This window comes from Amblyomma mixtum, chromosome 1 (assembly GCF_055824585.1).
Source record: "Amblyomma mixtum isolate Tamu chromosome 1, ASM5582458v1, whole genome shotgun sequence".
NCBI lineage: Eukaryota > Metazoa > Arthropoda > Arachnida > Ixodida > Ixodidae > Amblyomma > Amblyomma mixtum.
In genome coordinates this window covers 173,192,401-173,216,525 of record NC_143012.1, presented here as the reverse complement: position 1 = coordinate 173,216,525, position 24,125 = coordinate 173,192,401, and the positions used below count along the sequence as shown (strand labels likewise).

Genomic DNA, 24,125 nt, shown 5'->3' with positions numbered 1-24,125 from the left:
AGCAGTATAGTTCGGGCACTCGCAAAGAAGGTGTCCAATAGTCTCTGGAGTGTGGCACTGTGCGTAATTTGGGTTACTTTTGATGCTGATCTTGTGTAGGTAGTGTTTGGTGTAGGCAACGCCAAGCCGTAGCCGGTGAAGTAAAGTCCCATGACGTCTGGAGGAACTTGACGCTGCGCTGGCTTGTTGCAGAAGGTCGTCATCGCCGGGGCCCGATGATGTGACATACTCCGCACTCGCCAACCTTGGCCAAGAGGCTCGACGGGTTCTTCTGGACACATACAACAAGTCATGGTGCGAGGGCATAGTTCCTAATGCATGGAAGACCATTCGTCTCGTACCACTCCTTAAACCGGGAAAATCACCACTCGACATTTCAGCATACCGACCAATTGCACTCTCCAGCAGTGTCGGGAAAGTCATGGAAAGAATGCTGTTAACACGCGTGGAATGGTACCTGGAGCGATACCAAATTTACCCTGCATTTATGTCTGGGTTTCGACGTGGCCGCTATTCCATTGACCTTGTATCGTCCGTCCAGCACCAAAAAAATTGCGGCACTATTCTTGGACATCAAGGGCGCCTACGACAACGTAACGCATCAGGCCATTTTGGACGCATTAGAAGCTGCTCAGATTGGAGGCCGCATGTTCAGCTGGATACGCAGCTATTTGTCAGGGAGGTCGTGTTTTGTCCAGACTGAAGACGGACCAACCTCTTCGCATCTAAATTCGCGCGGAGTCCCGCAGGGTGGAGTGCTGAGCCCAACTCTTTTCAACATAGCTCTCGTCGGCCTGGTTGACTCATTGCCACAATCGGTCCAGATCTCAATATACGCCGATGATATCTGTATTTGGGCATCAAGCGTGACCCGTCCCCAAGTTCGTGCGAGACTACAAAAGGCGGCAACGATACTGACGTTATACCTTCGTCAGCAGGGCCTAAATATTTCAACCGAGAAGTGTTCCCTCGTGGCGTTCACGCGAAAAAAAATGACAAGTTACCCCATATATATTAATGGCAACGCCATTCCCTATGAGAAAAACCATCGCTTCCTTGGCGTTGTTATCGATAGGAACCTCTCGTGGAGTCCCCATCTTTACGACATGCGAAAGAAACTGACAGCGATTGTTCATATTCTCTCCTTCCTCGGGGGAAAGTCCTGGGGTGCATCTGCACGCTCGATGCTTCAACTGTACCGTTCGCTGTTCCTGGGATACATGCGGTATAGCTTTCCCATTTTAAACAATATCGGAAAGACAAACCTTCAGACACTTCAAAGTGTTCAAGCGCAAGCTCTTCGAATCTGCCTTGGGCTACCTAAATGTACCTCAACGGCAGCCACTATTCTTGTCGCTGGGGAGCATCCTGTTACTTCATACATTGCTGTTGAAACCATGAGAACACACATTCGGCACCTCACGAGAGTTCCGAGTCATCATCTTGCAGCTCTTCCCGTACTCAGACCACATACTGCATTTGCAAATGTAATTCAAGCTCACCGTGCCTATCTTCCTTCGCAGTTCGCCCACCCATCAAGATCATGCTCACCCGTATGGAGTCTCCATGAACCCCGGGTGCACCTATCTATTCCTGGAATTAATAAGAAATCTGATTTATCATTGCCTGCTCTCAAGCAACTGACACTGCATCATTTGCATTTTAACCATAACCACAGCATACATGTCTACACAGATGGCTCAGTGACTTCAACAAGCTCTGCTGGGTCTGTGGTGATACCGGCCAGGTCTATTTTAATGAAGGTGAGGACTACCTATCTCACCTCTTCAACTGGTGCTGAACTAGCTGTCCTACGGGCTGCAGTTCAGTTCATTAGTCAGGAATCTGCAGATGACTGGACAGTTTTCACCGACTCTAAAGCAGCCCTTCAAGGCCTGCAAACTGCACTACGCCGTGGGTCACACGAACAACTCGTTGCCGAAATCCGCAAGCTCTACCATGACGCCACATTGAAAGGACATAACATAATTTTCCAGTGGCTGCCGGGCCACTGCGGCATTCATGGCAATCACCAGGCTGACGAAGCTGCCTGTTCTGCCCACAATGATGGAATCCCCGTTAATATCCTCGTAACGAGAGCTGACGCAGCGTGTGGGCTTCGTTCTTTGAGGCTGGAGCTCACACTTTCAGCGTGGAACTCTGGTGAGTTGTGCAACCGTCGCCTCAGGACTTTGGACCCTGGACTGCGCCTCCGTCTTCCGTGTAATGTAGCGCGTCGTGAAGCAACACTACTGTGTCGTCTATGGCTCGGTGTTGCATTCACGAATAAGTATGCTTTCCGGATCGCGATGGCCGACAGCCCTTCTTGTGTGAACTGCGCCTGTGATGAGACAATCACCCATATCTTGTGTGAGTGCCCTGCCTTTGTAGCCTAAAGACATAAGCTGCGATGTGCTTTGGACCGCCTGGACCCTCGCCCTTTCACAGAGGCCAAGATCCTCGGTCCGTGGCCACAACAGTCAACTGCCATCAAGGCTTACAAGGCACTCTTTCGCTTTTTGAGAGCGACTGCCTTAATTGACAGACTGTGATTATTTCCCTTTACTTCTCTCTTTCCTCTTTAATTCCCCTCATTCCCTTCCCCTGTGCAGGGTAGCCAACCGGAATCCTTTCTGGTTAACATCCCTGCCTTTCCCTCTCTCTCTCTCTCTCTCCCACGACGTCGCACAACCATAGATGGCAAATGTAATCGTGAGCCAGCGTCCAGCTTACAGACGCGGTCCTGTTGATGACTCGTATCATGCCAGTGCGACTGCATTGCCGCTTGCATTAAATGCGCCAACAAGGCTCCAATGTCTGATCGAAAAGGCTATCTCAATGAAAGCACCATCACTATGTGCTATCCGAGCCTCGGCGTCAGCACGCTCGTTTCCCGCTATGCCGCAATGGCTCGGTATCCATTGGAACTTTATGATATGGCCGCGGTGGAAAGCTTCGGCTAACAAAAGCACAATCTGTTGAAGCAGCTGTTCGCACGCCCTTGGTTTTAGATAAGTTTGTGCGACCTGCAAAGCCGATCTCGAGTCGCAGAATATAGTCCATTGCTGCGCTGGCTGGTAACCAATATAAAGGGCGGCTTCTCGTATGGCTGCCAATTCGGTTGCCGTAGAGGACGTTTTGTGCATGAGCCTGAAACGGTGACATGAGGCATTTCCTGGCACTATCACCGCTGCAGCTGAAGAAGTGGTCGTCACGGATCCGTCCACGAAAACATGCTGGGTGTTAGTATACATAGCGTATTTTGGCGCTGTAATGTATGACAGCGCCAGCTGTTTCAGTCCGACTGTTGGAATGTGCGTCTTCTTTGTTATCCCTGGGATTGTGGTCCGTATAGATGGTTTTGGCACTGCCCAAAGTGGCACCTCCGCAATCTGGTGTGGCGTGTAGATCGAAGGCACCGCATTGCGCTGCATCCAAAGGGCTCTGGAAAAGGCTGCATCTGGACGCACCGCACTAATGTTGGTCAGGGGGTGATGACGATGCCTGGTCAGATGCCGCAAATGCACACGAAGTGGCTCCTGTTGAAAAGAAGTTCGTGCTGGGCAGGCGTGGGCCTCATAAAATGTGCCCCATGTAGAAGTTTTCCATGGAAAACCCAAGCATACTCTTAAAGCACGAGCCTGCGCGCTTTCAAGCACACGCAGGCCTGATAGTCTGACCCCCGAGAGAACGGGTGCACTGTATCTGAGAAGACCGACTACCAGCGCCTGGTACACGTGTAGCAAAGATCTGTCAGAGGGACCCCAACATTTTCCTGCCATACACCGCACAATGCTTGCAAAGCTGTCGAGCTTTTTCTTGAGCACATAAATGTGCTTCGTCCAGGACAGGTCACGGTCTATCGTAACACCTAAGAGTTTGTGATGTGTTGCGTATGGAACAATTTGCCCGTCGATTGTGACCGGATACCACGCCATTAACTTGCGTGTGAAAGCCAATGTTACGCTTTTAGTTGGCGAAAGTTCAAGCCCCTGACGGCGCAAGTACGCAGACGTAATGGAAACCGAACGCTGCAATCTTGCTTGCACTTGGGGACGCGTGACACTTGATGTCCATATGCAAATATCGTCTGCGTAGGCGGATATCGAAACAGTCTTCGGTGGTTGTTTGAAAAGGCCAATGAGCACGAGATTGAACAACGTTGGACTGAGCACTCCTCCCTGAGGAACACCACAAGCAACATGATGATCTGCTGTGTCTCCTTCAAGAGTCTCCATGCAGACTGTCCGGTTTGTCAAATAGCTTGCAATCCAATTGTGTAGACGTCCGCCTATACCACATTCATCGATTGCATTTAGTACTGCATCATGCTGAACATTATCGAATGCGCCCTTGATGTCGAGGAAAAGAGCAGCAGTCAACCTGTGACGGCGTTTTTCATGTTCTACCGTTGAAATGAGATCAATTACACTGTCGATGGCAGACCGGCCTTTGCGGAAACTCGTCATTGTGGAAGGGTATAGTCCACGTTTTTCAAGGAACCATTCTAGACGGGTTAGCACCATACACTCCATCGTCTTGCCAATACAACTTGCCAGAGCTACTGGTCTGTAGGATATTAAGTCGAGTGGCGATTTCCCTGGTTTGAGCAAGGCCACAATGCGGCTTCTTTTCCACTGCTGTGGAACAGTGGCAGAGGCCCAAGAGTGGTTGAACAATGTTAAGAGGGCTTCCATTACCTGTGGGCCTAGATGACGAAGCGTATTGTATGTTATTCCATCAGGTCCTGGGGACGAAGGATGCGTGCAAGCAGAAAGAGCTGCTTTCAGTTCTTGAATTGTGAAGGGGATGTCCAGTCGGAGCACATCGATGCTGCCGAGGTGAAGAAGCGCTTCCGGCAATTCTCGAGCAGAAATCCTCCGCCACCTGTAGTTCTTGCCGTCTTTCATAAAGTGCCAATGCACGGAAAGGGTGTTTCTGCTGGGGAAATGTCGCCAGTGCTCGAACGACGTGCCAGATTTTGAAGAGTGGTTTGCGGGGATCCAATCTGCTGCAAAATGACCGCCACCGTTGTTTGCCTAGGTTCTCCAAATAGCGCTATATTTGCTTCTGGGCACGTCGAGAGGCCCGGGGATCCGAGACATCCTTTGTCCTCCGGTATTTTCTTTCTGCGCGCCGAGGAATCGCCCGAAGCTGCGCGTAGATCACATCCACTGTAGCTGTGGAATTTGGCGCTGAGATGTTGCGCGTTGTATCTTGCATGGCCGAAATAATACGCTGTTCCACATCTGTTGGATCAGCGAGGTTCCCACAGGTTTTTTCTAGAACAATGCGGAAAGCACTCCAGTCGGTGCAACGTATTTTGGCATTTGGAAGACGGTGAAACCACTGCAGCTGCACATACGTCGGTATGTGGTCACTTCCATAATTTACAATATCAGCACACCACGTTGCGAACGATGAGAGGCGCCTGGATACAAATGCAAGGTCCAGGCAGCTGTTGTAGGTAGTCCCGCGTAGAAATGTCGGCGTGCCATCATTGTGCAAAACAAGACCTGCATTGTCCATGAACATGGCGATATCCCGTCCTCGAACGTTCGTAACGGCGCTTCCCCAGCCGTGGTGATGCGCATTGAAATCTCCTACTATTATATGGGGCTCCGAAACGCTGTCGAGTAGCGATTGTAGTCGTAGGGCATCATATCGACCCCTTGGTGGTATGTAGCCACCTATAATAGAGAATGTGCGCCCATTCAAAGTCATAGTGATTGCTACATACTCGTTGCTACTGCCCCCAGGAATTTGATGCCGAACGTAAGTGAGGTCACGGCGGACGCATAGTAGTACCTTGCTCAAATGCCCAGCCACTTCAGAGAGGAAACTTTCATAACCGGACAGTCGAAAAGGAGATGTGATGTTAGGCTCACATAATACAAGCACTGGAAATCGGTACTTGAAAATCCTCTGCCTGAAATCTGCTAGGCGGCCTCGCAGACCTCGAGCATTCCATTGTAATACTGCCGATTGAGAGATTCTCTCCTGTAGTGAGGGTGCTGACGACGGTAGAGCCATAATTTTTGACTGCTATTAAAGGGTGGCAAGCACCGGTTCAATAGCGTCTAAAATTTGGACAGCAGCCTTAGCAATTGGCGTGTCCACTCCAGGAATTATCAGCCGTAAGGTGCCTATCAGCTGTTTCAGCATCGCCCTGATTTGATCATCTGTCGTAGACACATCCGGCGTACGCACAGGCGGGCGTGTCACAGAGCTTACAGTACGCGATGGTAGAGGTGGCCACTCTGCGGAGTCCTCCTGGGTGGTTGACAGTCTTGGCTCTTGCGGAGCTGGAGGCGGTGGCGTCTGCGCGGCAGAGCGGTCTCGGTCCTCCTGATGTATTGACACTTCATTTACTGAGCCAAATTTCTTCTGCCGGTTTCGTGTCCTCCTCCTGGAGCGACGTACCGCGATTGCTGCTTCTCGGTGAGTAGAATGGTCCCTCACCATTTTCTTCAAGATCTTCATCTCTGTTTTCATCTTCGGACATTCCCTAGACGTTGCCTCATGAGGACCTTTGCAGTTGGCACAAACTGGAGGCTCAATCGTACATATAGGTCCCTCGTGCACGCCACCACAACGCGGACATGCTTTCGTGCTCGTACACGCAGCACTTACATGTCCAATCTTCTGGCATTTTCGGCACTGCACCGGTCGGGGCACATAAGGACGCACTGGGTGCCTCACAGAACCCACTTTCACATGGGATGGTAAAGTAGTACCCTCAAACACTAATTTGACACACCGTGATTGGCCGAAACGATGGATGAAGTCCATATCCTTGATCTCTGTCCACGTCAGAAATCACACCAGCAGTAGTGTTAAGTCCATGAGCGAAGAACGAGCGGACTCGTATGTTGCCAAGGACAGACACGGTCTTCAACTTCTCCAGGGTGGCCCGGCTAGAGACATCAACAGAGAGGATATTCCTTCTTGCATCAATACGCACTTCTCGTTAGCTGTTTTCTTGCTCACACTGTGTTGGTTAGGCATCTTCGTGGTCACAATGGACTTGTTAGCCCGCTTCGTACGCACACTGGGCCCACACTCAGTCGGTGTTTTGGAAAGCTTCCTCTTCAGGCGCCGACACACAATCTCGGTGTAGCCACCGTCGAACTCCATGCCATCCGAGTCGGAGAAACTAGACGACCCCGGGAGCTCTGAGGAAAGATCCATACTGCATTCGGGTTGATCTGTGCGGTTCACACTGCTAACCACAGAAGGCAGCAGAGGCGGCGGGTCATCCGCCATCGCCTGGGATGGCGAAGTTGCCTTGAAGGCCACAGAAGCACAAATTATTTCGAAAAAGCAGGAGCTCGATCAAGAGAAGCTGCCGTTCGCAGAGCTCTTCTTCTTCTACTCATAATCGACAGAAACTTGACTGCTGCTTGGGCAGTGAGCGCCTGCAGGCAGCGACCTATTGTGAGCCAAATAACACCCAGCGGTCACGGCATGGAATTTGTACTCACCGAACATCGAAAAAAGTGCGGTTTATGGGTTGCGCACTAACCAAAAAAATAGTATAGAGTAAAAGAGAAAACGAAGAAGGGGGACAACGCGCAAAAGTATTTAGGAAAATTAGTAGGCTAGAGACTTGCACTACTGTTGGCATGGGACCACTACGATGAGCGTTTTGTCGTGGCGCAGACCATTATCCATTCTTCCGCTTTTGGCTGCCTCCAACCCCAATGGTAATTTAGTATTGACACTCCGAATTTCTTACTAGAGGAGGATGGCCGGAAGAAATAATGGATGGACTACTCTTAAGCTGTAGCCGACCACTGGCAAAGGGTGGGTCAGTCTGGTACTGCTTACGGCAGCGGCGAAAACGAACTTTTCCGGCTGATTCGATGCCACAAACCACCGCAGGAAAGCTCTTCTTATGGCATCCTGAGTAGACAATGAGAACGCGAATTCCAACCCAGAATTTCAGCTGGCCGCCAGCAGAATATACTGTCTTTCCTAAAATCCTGCTGTTGAGGAGTTAATTTTTTTCTTTTGTCTGCATTACATATTAGCTCGAGCTTTTGCTGACTGACATCATCCGCCCACCTAATTTTCTACCGCCGCCTGCTACGCTTTTCTTCCCTTGGAATCCAAGAATTTGCAGGGGTCAAGTTGATGCAACTCGCACAGGACCAGGTTAATTGGAGGAATATGGGAGAGGCTTTCGCCCTGCAGTGGGTATAGTCCGGCTGATGATGATGATGATATCTGTAATCTAAGGGGCCTCTCCGCGGCTGCTTAACCTCCACTCATCGTGATTTACTCGCTACAGCCGTAAACCAGTCTGACAACATTTCGTTCACCGTAAGTGCACATTGCTTACCATTCCCGAAACAAACGTTGTCTACGTCTCTCAACACTGAATTTATGTACTGCCTGAGGCAGGCAGCACACGTTATGTTAATAGCGTTACTGATTACCGAAGGTGAAGAGAAGGTTGGAGATGACCACACATACTTTTTGTTTCTTCGGTGGCGGCTCTGTTACACTCTCGGGAGTGTTGTCCGGGACGGCGCCTACTTCTCAACTGCTCGGGGCTGGAGTCTCAAAGGGCTCTAGTCCAACGGGCGCGAGTAGCGGCCTCGTCCAGCGGGGTCCCGGACTAAGGACTCCACCTATGTAAAGGGCCATTTTTGGCCTGCAAACTCTCCTGTTGTTTATTAAAAAGTTTTCACCACCACCACCTACTTCAATTTCCTGGACGAGTCCTTTGGCGCTCCATCGCGCGCATCGTGCCTGCATTTCATGCGACGCACCAATTCATGACAGAGTCCTGGCGTTCATAAATGTGACCGAAAAGAAAATGATGACACTTACCCAAAATCCAGAAAGGTTGCCGGGCGCTGGTGGCTGGCCGGCTTCTCATTCCACCATGACTGTTGTGCCGCGCAGTTTTTCTATGGCGCTTTCCTTCCTTAAAAGCTTCATACCAGCATCGGCGCCTATGGCACGGACCGCATAAACATCCCATTTTTCCTCTTCGTTCCATTTCACAAGTACATGTGTCATTTTAGAGTCAACGAGGGTAGCTGAATTACAACCAAACCGTTCTCACTCTACCTTCCGAAGAGTGACTCGTCAAAACGGGGCGGACTTTTAGGCAACATCAGGTGACGACGGTAACGTACCGTGTCTGCGTGCGGAAGTGGGGAGGAAGTGATGCGCAGTCACATGTCAAGAACTGTGGAGCAAACTGTTTTGTAAATATTGTACAAAGCTCTTCCCTGTCCTTTCTTGCTGTCGCTCCCCTCTACACTTCTACTCACTATCCTCTCTCTTTGCCTTTAATGTCCGCCGACTGCAGCTCGGGTGCACCGAAGAAGAATCTGAACTTGTCTTTTTGCTGCGGGAACTCGATCTACACGTTCCGAGCTTTCTTAGAAACTGCGATTTATTGCCCTGTGTGGCTGATTTCCGTAATTAAATCGACTTAACCTCCGGCTCCCGCCTTTTTTTTAATTCTCCCGCGTACGGTGGGCGGAGTCGACCAACGCGTGTAGCGCCTTTCACCCAGTCCCGTGGCGGCTTGCCGCTCTGCCATCGGCGGAGTAATACGTAGCAGTCCGTATAAATAAATAGTCCGCGCGTATTTTTATTTATGCGGGCTTATTTTGCGGTTATGTTATCTGCAAATGAAACTATTTTTCCACGGAAACCTAACAAACAAAATAAAGCGAAAGCAAAGCCTCCATGGAGCTGGCTGAAAGGCACTTCACGCGTTGGTCGACTCCGCCCACCGTACGCGGAGAATTAAAAATATAAAGGCGGGAGCCGGACGTTAATTCGGTTTAATTAGGGAAATCGGCCACAGAGGGCAATAAGTCGCAGTTTCTAAGAATGCTAGGAACGTGTAGATCGAGTTCCCGCGGCAAAAAGACAAGTTCAGAATCCTCTTCAGAGCACCTTTAAGATATTAGACAGCAATTGCCGCGGCCGGCAACACTTTTGCTTCACATTTATTTTTTTCTTTTAAAAATAAACCACTACCACAACTACTGCAGTACCGGTTCTGGGAGCGCAGAGTGCGCTTTTTTATTTTTTTCACTTCAGAAGGGGTGGTTGGAAGGCGAGTGAGCTTTTCGAGCTGTCCGCTGTAAGAACAGTGCGAACATCGTTCCCGTCCCGCCGAGGAAGATTGTGGTTTTTCCTGTTTCTTGGAAGAGATATTTGCGCGAGGGGAGGGGGTGTTGGTACAGGCTAGGGGCTGTCTAGCACTAACAAAGTTCTTCTGCGGAGTTTCTGTTGAGCGAAACAGGCTAGACGCAAGAGTGGAGCCGTGCACACTTTCATGCTATCTGTTCCGGCTCCCGCTTTGCATTCACAACGACGTTCTCCAGTCTCCCCGCCAAGCTTCGAAACTACTACTTGCGGCAATGCTTGTGGTTACGTGGGGGGAGGGCGGTGTAGCTCGGCTTCTGCCGCCCTTGTGGGGGGCACTGCTTGGAACGGGGAAGGGGAGTAGGGATGTGGCAGGGGGGGGGGGGGGGGGAGTTATCGCTAGCGCCGCGCACGCAGTGGACGTGGTCACCAGGTGTCCGGGCATCTTGGCTGAGGCCGCAACAGTCCTGTCTCTGGCTCCATGGCAAGTGGACCGGTCTTGGGTGGGCCCTGTGCAGTTCGCATGGGGGTAGGGGGGGGGGGGGTATTGATCTTCCTGCGCAGGGGTTGGCGCAGGGGGGTTGAAGCTCTAGGAGCGGAAGTCGACTTGAGCTTCGAAAACGTACCGTCTCCGAACAGAATCTTCTCGCATGGATTTCAGAGGCGTCGATGGGATATGCCCGGTTCTTCAGCGGGTCCGCGTTCGCAGCCACTCCAGAACAACCTAATAACACGCGCACCGCCTGTATGCATAACAGGTAGAAACTACGCCGAAAGCTGGCAGCGATAGCAAGAAAAGCAACAGAGCTGAAGGCACGACAAATGCCTGCGGTTCTCGGTACACAGGAAGCCAACCCACACAGGACGGTACCTACATTGAGATTCGAACCATCCCATCCCGCACAAAGCATCTGTCGTTACATCATTACTGAAGAGAGCAGACTCCATATGTTCCTCACGTGAAGAAAAAAGGAAGGAGAAGAACCGAGTCATTTTTGACCTCCAAAAGAACGGCTACCCAAGCTCATTCATCCGGCGCATTATCAGGAAACAAGAAATGCAAAACAAAATCCGATCTATTTTTTCCTCAGGCGCGTGCCAGAAGCGAAAACGTGTTTGCATCCCGTACGTGAGAGGCGTGAGCTAGACGCTGGCTCGCATTCTCGGAAAAGAAGGGGTGCTGGCACTCCACTAACCGACCAACACTATAGGTCCCCCGCCCAAAATACCGGCAGCCCAGAGAAAAGGCCCAGGGCGTCGTGTACAAAATTCCGTGTTCCATCTGCCCGGCGTCGTACATAGGGAAAACGAAGAACTTCGCGGAAAGGATTAGCCAACACAAAGCGGACGTCCGTCACATGAATCGTCAACGCAGCGCCGTGGCCGAACACTGCGAAGGGTGTGACCACCCAATTGACTTCGACAGCACCATCGTATTGGAAACGGAAGCTAATACCCCTGTCAAGCGCGCAAAATAAAGTGCACTTACGAAGAGAGTCACTTGCTAAAAGTGGTCTCTAGCACTGCTTAACGGCCCAATGTAAGTGCACTCGCCAAAGTGCGCACTCAGTTCGGAGTGCGTTCACCGAACACACTTTGAGGGCCGAGTGCGTAGCCTCGATGGCAGTAATTTTCGCACGTAAAATGTATTATGTTACAAAATGTGGATAAAAGTAGTTTTTATCTGTTGAAGATATTTTTTTATTTGTGCAAGGACTTTAAGACAGCCACGAGCAAAACAACATACAATAAAAGCACGAGACAATCATGTATTCACAAAGCGGAGCTTGGTGCGGCACTGCGGCGACGCCATTTTCATCTTGGTGGCAGTTTGCGTCGTTCGTTCTCGAAGGTGGTCCAGCGGCGTCGCTTCATCTTCTGCGGACCAGTCTCAGCTTTCGGTGTTCCTGCCAGTGTTTTTCCTATCCGGTATGTTTCTGTTCATATCTTTTTTCAATTATTGGGAGCAGAAAGCTTGCAGGAAGTTTTTTTTGTATCGTGTGTTGACAATGCTAGCTATAGCTTCGCGGAACATCTCGTAATTATTGATGTCGGCAATATCTACGGGAAGGGGATTGCAGTCACACGGGGTATGCGGTAAGAATGAGTGAGAAAAATATTTGGTGTTACAAGAATCGAAACTGACTTGATGATTATGGTCAGTGCGATGGGATACATAAAATGACTGTGGAATAAGGCCATCGCACAGTACAGGATGATTGTACAACTTGTGAAATAATGCGATACGAGACACCTTTCGACGAAGTGACAGCAATGGAAGAGAAAGACTAGGCTTCGTAGTAGTTATGCTAGCAGTGAGGTCATAATTAGTGAGATGAAATGCGCAGAGTTATTCTGAACCATCTCAAGAGCAGTACGACTGTTGTAAGGAGGATCCCAGACTGATGATGCATACTTGTTTGGAATGAATTAGTGTTATATATAGCAAAAGTTTCGCACACTACACAATTTCTTTCCTCAGATTTTCAACAACATGGTGCATGGTGAAGTGAGGCAGAATGATGAATCGTCTGATGACCCTCCAGAAATGGAAACAAGCAGCGACTCCCTGGAACCAGCACCCGTCACTCAGGAGTACGCTGCACCACAGGCTGCACAGGCACAGGCACGTGCTGCAGTAAGGAAGCGGCTGGCTGCACCATCGAAACTGTTGGCACAGCTCTTAGATGAGCAGCGGCAGCTTCGTTGCTCACTAGAGGAGCAAAGAAAGAAAACATTGGAAATGCAGAAGGAGCATTTAGAAATTCTGAAACGCAATGAGGTTCGCGAGGACAAACTCATTGCCATTCTGGATAGGCTCTGCAAATAAATATTTGCCACAGCGATATGTTCTTTAGTACATTTTGTTCACATGTGGCAATATAAGTAGAGATCGGGTAGTCTTTGGAGAGTGCAATGCTATCCAGTGTTGATGCGCTCCGAGGGAGACCTAGGCATGTGCGAAGGGCCTGATCCTTCACTGACTGGAGGGCACGCATGTTAGTTTTGCACGTGTTTGAGAGTACAGGGGTACTGTACCGCAAGCATCCCACAAATAGAGCTCTGTACAACTCCAGCATTGACTGGACCGACGAGCCCCATGATTTTCCACCCAGAAATCGGAGTAAATGAGCGATACATGTTAGCTTTTTTTTTCAGTAGAGTGCAATTCGGGCTCCATGATAAATTGCGGTCGATCAGGATCCCTAGGAAACGATGAGATTTGCTGTAAGAAATGACTTGACCGTCGTTCCGTGCCGGATATGGGGTCATACATTTACGTGTAAATGCCACTAGCGCGTACTTTTCCGGTGAAACGCTGAGACTTTGCTTCTGGAGATAGGAAGAAGTGATCGAGGCTGCGTGCTGAAGTCTTGCCCGCACCTGGAGACGCGTCAAAGAAGAGGCCCAAATGCAGATGTCATCGGCGTACATACACACCTGGACGGTGTTGGGGAGGTTCTCAGGGAGGGCGATGAGAGTCAGATTAAACAATGTAGGGCTAAGGACACCGCCCTGGGGCACGCCACGGTAGGTGTAATGCGCAGGCGTCGGGCCATCTTTACATTGGATAAAAAGGATCTTTTGGACAGATAGCTCTCTATCCACGCAAACATCCGACCACCGATGCCCACAGTTTCCAGCGCATCAAGGATGGCCTCATGGGTCACGTTGTCGTAGGCACCTTTTACATCCAGAAAGAGTGCCACTAACAAACGTTTCAAGCGCTTCTGTTGTTGAACCGTGGGTACGAGATCAACGACGTTGTCAATAGAAGAGCGACCCCGCCTGAAGCCGGTCATAGCGTCGGGGTATATTCTGACGTGTTCGAGGTGCCACTCAAGGCGCGACGAAATCATTTTCTCCATGACCTTTCCTACGCAACTGGCAAAAGCTATTGGCCTATACGATGAGAGCTCGAGTGGAGATTTCCCTGGTTTTAGTAGGGGTATCAATCGACTCGATTTCCATTCTTGAGGAACAGCACCGTCGAGCCAAGAGTCGTAACGTTTGAGGAGCTCTTCTCGCTCCTCGTGGCCAAGGTGGGACAGCGCAGCATATGCGATTCCATCTGGCCCTGGTGAAGACGAACGCCGACATTCTGCAAGAGCAGCGTCGAGTTCCTCGCGAGAAAAAAGGACATCCATGGCTGAGACCCGTGAGGCAGGAGGAACACGCCGGGACCTCGAAGCAGTTGCTACGCCAGCAATTTTCCTGCAGTAGTCCGTTGCTACCTCAGACTGCTGTCGATCTTGATAGACAGCCAATGCATAGAATGGTTGTCTTTGCTGGGGAAGCGTACGGAGGCCCCGCTCAGTACGCCATATGAGGGACATGGGCTTGCGGGGATCCAAGTGCTGACAAAAGGACCTCCAGCGCTGGTTCGCCAGCTGATCCACATACGTCATATTGTTACGCGGCGGCCAGCTGAAGAATGAGGCGTGGTGAACGATGGTTATGAGATGATTTCATGGCCGCTGGCCTAGCGCGAGCGCTCCGTCCCGCACCACTGCCAGCTTCGTCTTCGTCACACTACCCGGGGCCTCCGAGCGATCGTCCCGATCGGTGACGAACAGACGGCGAAATGGCGATGGTCTTGAGTGCGGGGTTGAACAGTATGTACAAGATGGTGCAGTGCTGGCCGCCACGATGAGAAAGATCAGAGAATGCGTCCCGGTCCACGAAGCATCCGGGCCGGAGGGTGCCAGGAGCTGACGGCCGAGGTCCGTGGACGCACCGGACGGCAGGGGCAGGAGGGCGGTGTCTTCACGTGTGGGTCTTGGTCGGTCGGGTCTCGGGTCGGTGGGGTCTTGGGCCGTCATGTCTTGTGGTCCGGGCGGGGGACGGGGCCACTGTTTTATCCACTGTTTTATCGTCACGGGTGGGACGACAGTTCCCGCAGTGCGACTCGGCCCCACAGCCGGCGTCGCTGCTTCGGCAGACGCGCGTCTGTGCATTCATCTTTCACGCCATATCTTTCAACTCTCTGTCTTCACGTGGCAGCGGTTGTGGCTCGACTCGAGCCAGTGGGCAGACCCCTGCACTTTCCTCTTCATCCTCACTTCAGCCGCAACAACAACTGCACCCGCGGTATCTCTTGTGCAAACAAGCATCATTGCTTCGGCGGGCGCGGTTTTGTACAGCGCGTCTCTATCATTTCTGCTATCTCCACGAGGCATCGATTGTGAACCAGCTCGGGTATGATGTCATCACTCTGTAAATCTTGCGTCATCCTCTGCTGTCTTCACGCACGCCGGCGGCCCGAGTTCGTCTGTTCCTGGACCCCAATGTTATTTTTAAAGAATTTTCTGAGCCTTCTTTTCTCCCATGACGTCATATGACCGAAGCCGTCAGAGGATACCAGCTTCCGGCGACACGTGTTGCGGACACTTCCGGCGTCAGCATAGCCTTCTAATGCTTTCTCAATGACAATAATACTAACGCTTACGACACAATATATGGGTTGTTTCACTCACGTGAGGAGAAGGCATAGTGAGGGAGGCAGGTGCACTCCACGTGGTTCCACAGGAGGTGCTGGCTGGTAAACCTGCACATCTCTTCAGGCTATGGGAGCGGATGCACGTGTGTCGCCGATGGAGTCCACTACAGACCTGAACCACCAGTGTGAACGCTGCAAAGCGCCCAGAGCATCTCAGCACTCGAAGAATCCCTCACGCCGCCGCCTGCCACCATCGCGAACACACCAGGCGTGGCGTGCCTTGCGCGCTTGAGAACTCTCTGGGTGGTGTGCATGCTGCCTGGCTTCACCACTGACGAGCGCGGAGAGAGAGGCGATGGTGAGGGAGGACAAGTTAAGACACGGACGGTCTCGACGCGCGCGCCGTCTTGCTCTCTGGCGAGCGAGCCGGTCGAGAGGAAACACGCAGCCCGTTCGCCTAGTCGCAGTAACCGGTTAACCACCCCCTTTTTCTTTTGCGCCCAAGCCGCCCTTCGACCTCCCTCACTCTGCGACGTCACGAAAAAGCGGTGGAGCTGCCGTCGATGCAGACTTTCGCGCGGTAGGCAAAATAAGTTAACGCCTCACTACCTCACCGCGGTTACCGTGCGGTTAGCAGTGCTCGGAAAAATCATAATCGGCAGAATCACCAATGTCGTCCAACTGCGTCGCCGTGGCGTGCACTCAAAGGCACAGAAAGGGAAGTTCAGTAAGTTTCCACAGGTTTCCCGTGCACGAAGGTCGCCGTAAGCAGTGGGCGGCCGCATTGAAGCGCGAAGGATGGATACCGACGCCGGCTCATAGGATATGCGGAAAACACTTCGTCACGGGTAAGCTGAAGCTATATAACTTTTCCACCACTGCGATGTGTTTTACGCGAAGGTCACCAACAACTTTCATTTGACTTTTTTCGCGAAATGTAATTGCATCTAGCGTGCTTTGGTGTGTGGGGCGCCATTGCGTACGTAGTACGGACGCGCAGACAAGGAGGCAGCATTTTTGTGACGAAAAGGCATTTTTATGTTATCGCACGCATATGATGCGCTAATCTGTGGAAAAAATTGCTAGAACAAGCTTTGTCACATGCAGAATTGTAGATATGCGTAGCGGCAGCGCTAAAGAGCCGAGTTGGACTCGGTCACGATTGTGTTGTCGCAGCTAACCTAGCAATTTTAACGCGTGCAAAAGGGACTGCTAACAAGTTTCACAATGTTCACCTCTATTTGGTTTGATTGGCTTCACGATGAAGAGTATGCGCGTGTTAACTGCCGCTCATTAGCTCGATCCAGCCTGAACTTTTCTTTTTTTTACCAAGCGCATGCACTCATTCACAGCGCTGGATTGTGAACGTGAACTGTGAGGTTTAAAGTCTCAAAGCGACTAATGGGCTATGATGGAAACCTTAGTGGGGGGCTCCTGATTGATTGAGGCTACTTCGGGTTCTTTAATGTGCGCTACACATTGCACCGAACACACGTGCATTCTGCGTTTTGCCCCCATCGAGACGCGGCCGCGATGGCCCGCATTAAATTCATGTCCTACGGCTATATAGCCGAGCGCTTTAAGCACCGAGCATTCGCGGCGGCTACAGCTCGTAGCTGTAACGCACTCTAAAAGCGCAGAATGTAACTGCATCCGTGGTACACAGGAGAGCCCTCAGACGACCCTCACCACATCGATTATGTGCCGACGATATTCGCGCACAAGAAGAACAAAAAGTCTGCAGTTGCTGCTCACCTGTAGAGCGGCAAGGACCGAGCGCTTGCTCAATAAGTGCAGGATTCAATGGACACTTGTAAGTAGATGAGGATCCTTCACTTGAACGTATCATGTACTGGTGCTGCTTTTTCCCTGGTTGCAATCTTCAGCCCTCAAGCTTCCTACCACGTTCTGATGCAGTTTCCATTTCATGTTTTTTGACAGCACCATCATCAGATGATCAAGTTTGGGAAGCTGACGAAGCCAGCAGTCATGCTGGTGAGCTGGTATTTGGTCAGTTCCAATGAAGACAGCACTTTATTAGCACAGCAGGCCATCTTTTATTATTGTATGCATCACGCTAGTTACATTATTTCAGATTTTCAAGCCGAGTCTTCCTAGCTTGACACAGGAGTTGCTTATTCACAGCATGTCTGTGCTGAAGGTAAGGAAGTAAAAACTGAGTATCTCAGTGAACCATTCAGTTCATTCATACGCAGGTCCCGCAGCTGCACATGCATCATGGAGGGATGAAAACATGCATTTGCCACGTCAAGCACGGGTGATGAGCTGCTCGTAGCAGTACCAGGCTACATTTGCAGTAAGTGTTTTGCAATTATATGTGGTATGCATCATTTATAGCCAATGCTCTTGTTTAAGAGCCAGCATATCAAGCTTTGGAAGAAGAGCTGCTGCTCTAGAAAAAGAAAACAAAAAGCAGGAGCGATATATTGATGTGCTAAAGAAAGCACTGCATTATTCCAAAGAGAGGGCCTGCAGAAGCAGAGCAGAATGCACAGCGGAATGCACGGCGGGGACGCTTCTCTGCAAACTGCATTACGGAGCAGTGCGTGAGTGTTTACACAGGGTTTTCAAGCAAAGCGCTTTTCCTCTTTTTTGTTTCACTTCTTGAAAATGTGGCTATGTACGTTCCAAATCGCTGCTGTTCTAGTTGTACTAATGAAACTGAGGGTTGCGTTACATTTACATCAGTCATCGTTTCGGGCTCTCAGAAACAACAGTGGCAAGGATAATGGTGAAGAACATCCCAATCAATGCATCAGAACTGAAGCGTTTCATTATTTGGCCTTCACGGGAGGACGCATGCAGAACAATGCCCATGATGGTGCGCAGGAAGTATCCGACATACATGGTCATAATCGACTGTACTGAAGTACGAATTCAAAGTCCATTACGGTATTCTGCTAGGTCTAAAACCTATTCCCATTCTAAAAGCTCCAATACCATCAAATTCATGGTAGCGTCACGCCATGTTGTGCTGTTAGCTTTATCACAAAATGCTGGGGATGGCGGGCATCAGACAAGGGGATCATATTGAAATCAGGCTTCTTGGACAAACTTCAGGAAGGAGACATTCTTTTGGCTGACAGAGGGTTTTTATTCAGAGCAGATGTTGCCCTTCAAGGTGCCAGGTTAGCAGTGCCAGCCTTGACAATACGCAAAAGACAACTTTCAGCTAAGGAAGGGGTAGATGCTCGGCACATCTCTAGAGTGCATATTCATGTGGAGCGAGCCATTGGCCGCATTAAAGTGTTCCGCATTCTCAGGGACCGACTGCCCATCAATATGCTGCGGCATGCAACATACGTTGTTGTGATTTGTGCTGCCATCACAAACTTGAAACCTCGGCTTGCATAAGTATGGAGCACAGCATGGCACAGAGCCTTTTTACTATAACGAATAAAAAGGAGCAGCAAATTAAGATGGGTCATAGTGCGAAGATTTTGTTGTTTCTTTGCTTGTGTTGTGTGTATGACTTCAAGGTGGAGTGCTTTTTTTTTGCAAAACTCCTGTAGGAGCCTCTGAAGGCTTCAGTGTATATAAATAAAAATAGTACCACTTCTGGCTTTGAATTAATTTCGAAATGTACTGCTATATGACTGAGGACTGGCTTCTGGTAAGCGCAATGCTGTGGCCATCTGCACAGCCTCAAATACGACAAAGTACCGTCATCAGTATCATGCTTCGATGCTTTCAAAGCGAATACCGATGAGTTTAACACTCCACACGACCAATCAAATGTGCTGACAAATCCTATGATTTCAGCTGTCGTGCGACGCCATGTGGTGCATTCATTCATAATTACTTTCAAACTCCAAAGGAAGCTAACCTGGCACACCTCACGTTTTGTTCAGGAGAGACTTGTATGAAAGCAGCGTGTGGCATGCGTCTCTGGACCTGTGTTTCTCCTACAGGAGAAATGCTTCACAATGCTTCCTACAAACCTTAACGTGTCAATGCACTGTTTGTTTGCTTTATTAGTGACGCTTGGATATTATTCCAACTGTTCTGCAGCTACCCTCCATGGCATGGTCACAGAGTGTGGCCCGCCGAGCCAGGGCACCTCATTGCTCAACTGCAGCAGTGACCAGCCACAAGAGGACAACAGCTTGGAAGATCAGAGCCAAAATGAGGTCATCTGCGATGATCATGACTAGGGTAACCTCACTTTAGACTGCATGGAGGAGCCGGTAAGTAGATTTTATTCAGCGTGTTCAAATATTTGCCTCCTGTATAACTCCGCAATAGTAATATAAAAGATATAAAGCTGTTGGGCTGAAGAATCGTGAGCACCTGCATAAAGAAATGCGTAAGAGAACCACTCATATGTATTTTTTTATTCATTGAAACTCTGCCATCAGGATAACATACTGCGTTTCGGCAGCTGTATTCTTAATAATTCTCATATATTCATACTCTGCTCCGAAACCAAGAGCCCAAGTATGTCCATAACTTTCAGCAGGACCGCTTGGAGCCTGCAGCTGGCCCCTTTAACGACTCACCACAAGGTGGAATGAGGCTGCCAGGCGGAGGTCGTCCACCTGGACGGCGAGTCCCGAAAAAGAAGCGGCAGACCACCGAGCCCACCCATGGAGAAGTGCTGCTCGCCTTGTGTGCCAAGCAGATGGTTCAGGAGACGACACAGAACAAACAAACGTGCAAGAAAAGGGACATTTCGGACCTTAATCACCTCGCTTTGCTATTGTTATAGACAGCCCACCTCCTGAAGAATGTTCCAGAGAGGAGGCACACACAGCTTTTGGCCCGGTTCACGCAGGACATTGCGGAGAACCAGGACGGGCCGGAATGAAAGGCAACAGTTTTGTAGTTAAACTGCCTGTACCGAGTTTCGGCTTGAGTCTCAGAATACTTGACAGGGTCATGCCCAGGAATTTTAAATAATTGGTTTTACAAGATGCCCTCTTATGACAGTATATCACTCATAATAAGCTCATCTGTGCAATGGTTTTTGCATCAGCATATGATTTAAAGTGTTTGTTATTCAACTTTCTTTGAGCACTGTATATATCAGTGCGTTGTATTCTTTCTTCAGGAAGCCTCATTCAGCTGTTTGTGTCCAGGGCCGCAGAGGTTTATGGTGCATGCTTCATGACCTTCAATGTTCACCAACTGCTCGATCCTGCGACAAGTGTGGAAGGTTTGGGACCACTCTGGGCCAACTCAGCATTTCCATTTCATTCGGGAAATAGTAAATTGACAAAAATAGTGAAAGCTGCAAAGGGGGCCCCGATGCAGATCCTAGAGAGGGTGCTTGTGGAGCAAGAGCTTGAGCATGCACTTCATGCAGTGTGTTTACCGAACAACGCAATGGCTTTTTGTGCTAGATTACTAGGCCATGGAGATACTCAACTGTTCGTGTTGCAGATGTTCGTGTCTTTGGTGCTCCAGCCAAGCCACAGCTCACAACAGAGGAGGAACAAGCTGTGAATAATTTTTTAAGCTGGGAGGAAAAAAACATCAATGAATTGTTAAGGATGAGCTTACAGGGTATAATTATCCACAGCCTGCAATACGAAAAAGCCAGAAAAAGTGAGAGTTCAGCAATACTGACCTATGATGGCGGCTTTTTCCTTGTCAAAAACATTTTGCAGGCAATTTAGCTCAATTCTAACGGTACTGGCAGAGTGATTCTGCTCTGCCAGAAACTAGTTCTTGATGAAGCTATTGATAGCCTTCCGGGTCATATTAGAATATATTTTAGATCACCAGTGGCTACTTTTGTTGTTCTTGAGCCATCTGATATTTCAGTGCATTGCCTCTTCGTTGATTTTGCAGATGAAAGGAAGTGCGATGTGTGCACCTTGCCCAACATAGTAGAGCATGACTAAATGCCACATTCAAAGATTTGATGCTTGTGTTTATGTGGTCATCATCCTGCAAATTACATCCAATGCAAGATGGTCTCCTCCTAGTGCCATTCGAATTAGGCTTGCAATTCGCCATATCAAATCTCAGAAACTCCAGCTTCATCCCTTGCTCTAACTCTTGGGCACCATAAGCTTGATTTTGCCCCGTCGCGCTCGCAACTCGCCCCGTCGCGCTCGCAACTTGCCCCGTCGCGCTCGCAACTCGCCCCATCGCGCTCGCAACTCGCCCCGACGCGCTCGCAACTCGCCCCGACGCGCTCGCAACTCGCCCCGACGCGCTCGCAACTCGCCCCGACGCGCTCGCAACTCGCCCCGTCGCGCTCGCAACTCGTCCCGTCGCGCTCGCAACTCACCCCGTCGCGCTCGCAACTCACCCCGTCGCGCTCGCAACTCACCCCGTCGCGCTCGCAACTCACCCCGTCGCGCTCGCAACTCACCCTGTCGCGCTCGCAGATTGGCTCGCGCGGGCGCCGCAACCACCATCGACATTTCAGCCTGCCGGCGCAATGGGGTCGTCGCGCCTTGCCAGCAGCTGATTTCGTTCACTCAAGTCACGGTTGAGAGCAGCAAAATTGTGGCGCGTGAATGAGCCAGTTAAGTGATTTTTTTTTGTATTTCGCGGGCTTTCTTTGGAGCTCGCAAAAAAGATACACGTGGGGCTTTATTTATTGCAAATAAATGGAATTGGGATTTCTGAAGTTGCTCTCCAACTTTGCTATTCAGATTTGCTGTCTAAAGTCAATACTTAAGCATTTAGGAATAAATATCTCAATTGCCACTTAATTAATTGCGAAGCAAACAATTGCCTATGGTGTGCAAGCTGGTTGGTAGCTGTATATGAGTGGTTTCTCTGGCCTATCTCAAATATCTTATTTTTAAACCCTTGGCTAAAGTTAGCGTGGACACCCTGTATACTGCCATGCAATAGGATGCCTCCGGCGACCGAATCTCATAGTTGTCTCGATGGGTCTGACGAGAGGCCTGTCTTGGTGCTGACACCAACATGTTGAAATGCTTGGCCGCTTCTCTTGCTGTGTTCATTGTGTCAGAGAACTGCTCCTCAGCATCCGGTGGCCGCGAAAAATATTCTGCAACTTAGTGATCTGAACGTGCAAAAAATGGAAGCCGATGTGTACACTTTGCAGAATGTTCGTAACTGGGCCCTGTCGTGCACTGTACTTCGCTACAATGTGCAAGCAAACGGGGAAAGATGAGCTTGTTGCGCATTAGAGGATGTGAGCTCGTTGCCTAGTTGGAGCGCTCGAGCTTGTTTTCATTAGAGAGTTTTTATACCCCTGTCACACGCCCAGATCAATGGCAATTGAATCGAGGGCCTTCGAGATTTTCGATCGCTATAGAACTCGAGGGAGCCATGTTGCTGCTACACGGCACATTTCAATAGCCGTTGAAACGGTTCTCGTGTTTTACGACAAGGATGTGTGGCGCCACAGTCGCTACTTTATATTTTGCGCTAATAAGAAAAATGTTTTTACAAACCCAGATATACTGTAATAATGGACTTCTTTTTGGAGTAGAAAGCTTGTAGTTAATATTAAAGGCTAGTTACGTTTTAGTCAGATAATTTCTTTAGTATGATTATTTGTTGATGTTTTGTAACGCTCTGGAAACACTGACACCTGTGGCGTTTCCGTGGTCTGTTTGCTTCCTACTGCTTCGTGCATAGGTCGCGTTTTTTCGTGTTCTCGCTTACGGCGGTTCCAATCTCTGGAATCCTGAGTGTTGGTGCCTTTTCACCGACATGGGTGACGGAGCGCGACACACTCGGGATGGACAGACGTTGGTTATGGTGCTTCTGGCATCCATCGCCTACGCTTGACGCTGACGGCGAGGCGCCGAAAGCCGAGGCTGATCGGATTGAAGAAGAGCTGGTATATGTCAGTTCACTGAACGCTTCCATATTCGCATGCGGCAGGACCGTGAACCGCGAAAGGCGGTGTTTCTACCGGAACACAAAGTGGTTTGAGGAGACGCTGCAGCAGCTCGACGAAAGGTACTTCCGGTGCGCGTTTCGTGTGTAACCTGCTACCTTCCGATACATTGTCGAAACTGTGCAACCGCTGCTCGAGCGGCAGGACACCTACATTAGGGAAGCTACCCCTGTCGACAAGCGAGTCGCCATCAGGTTGCACCGGCTGTGCTCTTCAAGCCAAGAACGCAGCATCGCAGAGTTGTTGGTCGTCGGACGGTCGACAGGAACCAGGCCTACCGCGAGCTATGCGGGGCCGTTTTCGAGCTGATGAACGGTGACTGGGTGAAGATTCCGACGCAGGACACCATGCCTGAACCCATCAGGGAGTTCAATGCAGCGTGCCAATTTCCGCAAGCCGTGGGAGCATTGGACGGCTGCCACTTTCCCGTGACACCTCCCAAGGAAAACACAGCGGGCTACAGAAACTACAAAGAATGGTAGGCAACAGTGCCAACATAGGGACCAGATGGTTGATCATATCGGAGACCTATGCATTAGTGAAAAGCACAAAGGGACCAGATAAAAAACGAAACAGACACAAGCGCAAAACACACACTGCACTTGTGTTTGTGGCATTTGTCATTTGACCCCTTGTGTATTGGGTGTCTCCAATAGTATGGTGAAACCTGGAGGTAGTTCTGAAATAGTAACCTTCTGTTAAGGTTCATTG

General features: G+C 50.0%; 2 pseudogenes; both read left to right on the top strand.

The window, feature by feature from the left end:
* Positions 1-16,229: 16,229 nt before the first annotated feature.
* Positions 16,230-17,917, top strand: LOC149369836 (uncharacterized; annotated as a pseudogene).
* Positions 17,918-18,190: 273 nt separating this feature from the next.
* On the top strand, positions 18,191-18,934 carry LOC149369835 (uncharacterized; annotated as a pseudogene).
* Positions 18,935-24,125: the final 5,191 nt, after the last annotated feature.